Raw genomic sequence first — 5,000 nt, 5'->3', positions numbered from 1 at the left:
TTTAACTGCCCAAACATGAAGAATCACTATCCAGAAATCACTCTCTAAATATCCAACAAGGATCGGATCCATCCTCCCTCCATCAGGAGGAGGAATACGTGAGCAAAGGAGACCAAACAGACAACCTAACACAAAGACATATTGTGTTCTTTGGATTGGGAGAGCACCCAGTGAAGGCCAATAACATCCTTAAGTCCCTGAAGCCCTGCTCAACATGGGCCTCAGGCATTTTACCAAACATACGCTGAAAGTTAATAGTATACACAATTACAATATATATAAATATAAACAGATATTTATATTCTTGTACAACTATAAGTGCTTGTATTATTATAAATGTAACTTTTGCATACCCTGTCAATTCTTTTATGTATTTTTATAAATTACCTTCAAATAGACATGTAAGATTTTTTTAAATTATAAACAAATTTAAGTAAATACTATGAACACTAGTATTTTGAATATTTGTTTAACTTTACATTTTTTCCTTGTGTGTACTTTGTACTCAAGGCCTCCACCTGAATAGTTCAGTTTTAATCCCTCACCCAATCACTAAAGTACTCCAGGTCTCATGGTTACTTGCGCACTTGTAAGCCCACATTATAAGTGTTTATATGCTGCCTTAAAGCAAGAGCCCATGCCAGTACAAGGATGGCTTCATCAAATACCAACAAGATTTTATGTCAGTAGTTGCTTGAAAACTCTGCAAAATGGCAAAACAGACGTTGTGAAAAATCGATAAATGGATTATTGCATAGTGTTAGGCATTTATTGATCAAGTTCCCCCTAATCTTGGGTATTTGAGGGCTTATTTCATTCTGAGGCTTGTGGTGAGGATGGCAAGTGCAGCCTTGCAAAGGTTCTTGGAGAGATTCTTGAATTAGAACGCAGTGGTGTTTTCAACTTGCTGCTGGAGCTGGCCTTCTACATCAGTCTAAATTCTAATAATTATGTTTCAAGTGGAAGAATGTAGTGATTGCTCTTTTAAGCTCATTGTACTAAGTTTTCATTTTAAAATAAAAGCTGAGCTTCTGTAACATAACTATTTTGACATTGTTTTTAGTCTGAAAATACAAGAAATTTTATTTATTTCTGTTTTTATAAATGATATATGTATCTGCATTCACTGGAGGACAAAATTATCTCAGTACTGTAGTGATGGTCTTCATGCCCTTGGGGACAACACTTTTCTTACTCTTTTCTCTCTCAGTTTTCCTGCTAACCTTATCATTAATACCATAGTATCATCTTCAAGAAGAGAAAATGATGGATGCTATAATTCCAGACATTTGTTTATTTAAAAAATCCCCTTCTGTGTTACAGTTTTGCATCCAGAATTGGTAACATTTGTGGGAGAATGCAAGGGGAGGGGAAATTGAGGGGAATGATAATGATAATTGCTTGTATTATTTAACCCACGAAGTATACTTAAAAGCATAGAAATAAAAATAACATGTAGTAGATAAAACAACAGTGAGGAGTTTAAGCCAGCACTGAAAGGGAGCGTTTTTCCAGGGTTCATCTCTAACGTCTCTGTGTAGGGGTTGTGGTTTCTGGTGGCTTTGTCGGTTTGTGTATTAATGGAAATACAGTATATACAGCTAATCCATTTATTATTTTTAAAGATACTCTCGGTTCCAAGGAACTGCTGATTAATATTTGGTGTTGATTAACTTCTGGATCTGGACACAGGATGTGTTTTGTTTATTTATTGTCCTTGAGGCTGAGTGTATGTAAAGATAATAACAGATGCCTTCATTCTATATTATAAATTAGTTTTGGTAACACCCCGTTTCTCATTCCTAGGTTCTCGTAGGGTTCACATGAAGGACATGAAGGATTTGTTTCTAAATGGAATGAGGTGATAATAAAGTAATTTGACAGCTAAGTAGGAAGTGACCAAAGGGAATGGATTAAAGTAAAAGGCAGAGAACATTGCAGCTGTGTGGTCTTAACTGCTGTAACTTTTGTGTAAAATGTATTTAAGAGGTGTGCAGTCTCTGATGGCCCTGTCAATATGTGATTTTGTAGCTGGTCTAATCCTCTTATCTTATTTAATGGTGTGATTGATGTTTTGAAAATATCTGACCATGTATTTTAATTTTACATTCTAATACATGATTAAGCAAAAATTACTTCTGGACTTTTAAAACTGAAATTTTATATTTTGAATTTTGATATTTTTTTCAGCTTGTGTAAATCTTCTCAGCTAGTTATTTAATGTTAGAATTACTGTTTTGAAAATTTTGGATCGTGGGTTTTATTTTAAAGTTTATATATATGACTGAGTAAACATTTATTTGAACTTTTGAATTAAGATTTTATTATAAACTCAATTTTAATGGTTTGATCGTGTGTGAATCTTTTCTGCTAGCTATCTAATGTTAAAATGACTATTTTATATTGTGATCATACATTTTATTTTAAAATTATATATATATATATACTGTATATATATATATATATATATATATATATATATATATATATATATATATATATATATATATATATATATATATATATATATATTATTGTACAGTGGAACCTCGATTCCCACGCTAATCCGTTCTAGAAGGAGTGTTGAGATTCGATTTTGTCAAATTCGAATCAATTTGAACCACAAGAAATAACTGAAAATGGATTAATCCGTTCCTGACCACCAGTCACTACTCCAACCTTGTCTTTTTATACAAAACACTACACACATTACAATTAAATAAGTTCAGAGTTAAATAACTTACCTTATTAGAAGTCTTCTTACAGTTTTAAATGCATACTGTATGAAAAAATTGGCCTACCAGTGGTAGACCGGAGCTGCAGGCTAGGCTAGGCAGCCTATATGCACTCAGAATGTACTGTAATGGGTACGCACAAAACTGTTGTTAATGATAAATACAATGAAAAACAAGCCTGGTCATTACATTAAATTAATAATAATATTAAAAATAAGCGAATGTACTGTAGAGTCTGTTATAAAAATTAAGAAAACGTCTTAAATTCGTCGGCATCGGCAGCTTGTGGCAAAGCACGGATGTAAACAAACCAGAGTGCCGTCCTGGTGGCGTATCGCGAGTACTAATTACATGAACATTGTGTACGTTCAGGATTGTATTAATTTATGGTAAATTCCATTCAGAGTCTACTGTAATGTATAAAATCACTGCTTTAAGTGCTTTTAAATGTGCGTGGGAAGAACGCCACCAACAACGCCAACTAGCGGCGGCGTTGCAAACACTTTTGTTTACAAACATCATATGTTTAAATCGACAGAGTCGGATCGCGCCGGTCGGATTCGGTTTGTTGTTCGGGAACCGGCACAAACTTTACTCGGCATTTTCGTAGTCGGAATCCGATTTTGTCGAAGCTTTACGTGCGTCGGAGACGGGGTTCCACTGTATATGGTTAAGAATTATTTGTCTGTACAGGCAGGTCGGTTTCGACGGTTCCGCTCTGACAGTTCCGCTACGGCGTTCGAGGTTCGGCGCTTTTCAAATATATTCATCAGAAATTATTTCGGCTTACGCGCATGTTCGGGAGTTCGACCGAACGTCGTCGCTTCGATCCGACGGAAGAAATATGGCCCCAAAATGGCAGAATAATCATAATTTGAAGGTTTTGATGTAAAACTCAATAATAATGCAGTTTACATCGTTTTCAATGCACCCAGAGCATTAAAAAGTAAGGTTTTCTTATGATTTTTGACGATTTTCGGCGATGTTCCGGCTTACGGCGATTTTCGGTTACTGACAGCGGCGCAAGAACGGAACCCCGTCGTAAACCTGGGGGGACCGCCTGTATCTTTAAATTTCAGGAATTATTGATATTGTATTGTGCTGAGACAACTTTTTGAACATCATTTATTTGTGATTATCAACACCTGTTTAATTTTCCAGGTGGTGCAACTGATGTTTCTGATTTTGTACTTGACTGGCTTGATGTTTTCAAGAATTGTGGTCACACGAAGAAGACCTTGTTAGGCAATTTCGGTACTGTAAGATGGATATGGCTCTTAGAATCTTTTCATTACAGTGAACCCCCGTATTCGTGGGGATGCATACTGCACCCCACGAATAGCTAAAATCCGTGAATACTTTAAAACCCTCAAAAAACACTTAGAACTGCTTATTTTGATAGTTTAAACAAGAAACCTCTTAAAATGATTATACCTGAGTATTTTGATAGTTTTATCACAAAAAGTGCATTTATTCATAAAAATGATATGAAAATGCAGTAATTAGTGAACATTTCTCAGTGAAAAATGCCGTGAATGGGCGAATTTTCCGCGAATAATGGGTAGATATGCTCCACAGAGAAACCCGCGAGTGCGTGAGTCTGCGAATCGTGATGACGCGAATACGGGGGCTTTACTGTAAATGGAGTTTATACTTTAAATTATGTAGAAGAAATAATGAGCAACAATGCAGCCCTGTACATTATTACATGATTCAAAATAATAAGCAACAATGCAGACCTGTACATTATTGCATGATTCGAAATAATGAGCAACAATGCGGCTCTGTATATTATTGCATGATTCTCAATGTGTTATTGTTTGTATCTTTTTGTAATTTTCATATTTTACAAAATTTTTGTTTCTTAAGTGCAGTCACCCCTGGCCTGATTCATAACTTCCAAAAGCCTGCAGTTAACCAAGGGTTGAAGAAAAATACTTATATAAACAAAAGCATTCTGGAGATGTCCTGGGAATATTTCTGTGTTGCCAGGGAGAGATTTATTTAATCGTGTATACATTCACAAATCCATTTCTTGTCTAGCTTGAGCAGTTATAGAGTTTAACTACTTTGACTGGCTGCAAAGGGAATACTCAGGTTTACTTACATTTTATACATACATATAGTCAGACCCTGGTATTTGCAGGGGATGCGTACCACTACCCCCTGTGAATAGCTCTGCAAATACTAAAAACCCTCTAAAAATGATTATAAACTGCCTATTTTGATAGTTCAAAACACCAAAAAACCCTTTAAAATGCTTAT

The 5,000-nt window shown here is 35.3% G+C and overlaps 1 protein-coding gene across 1 annotated transcript in view; it reads left to right on the top strand.

Moving 5' to 3' along the window:
• Nucleotides 1–5,000, top strand: part of LOC136843278 (acyl-coenzyme A diphosphatase NUDT19-like) — a 131,244-nt gene that overhangs the window by 76,952 nt on the left and 49,292 nt on the right.

The sequence above is a fragment of the Macrobrachium rosenbergii genome, chromosome 2 (assembly GCF_040412425.1).
Source record: "Macrobrachium rosenbergii isolate ZJJX-2024 chromosome 2, ASM4041242v1, whole genome shotgun sequence".
In the NCBI taxonomy this organism is placed as follows: Eukaryota; Metazoa; Arthropoda; class Malacostraca; order Decapoda; family Palaemonidae; genus Macrobrachium; species Macrobrachium rosenbergii.
Note: the sequence above shows the minus strand (reverse complement) of the source record. Positions and strands in the feature narration are given on the sequence as shown.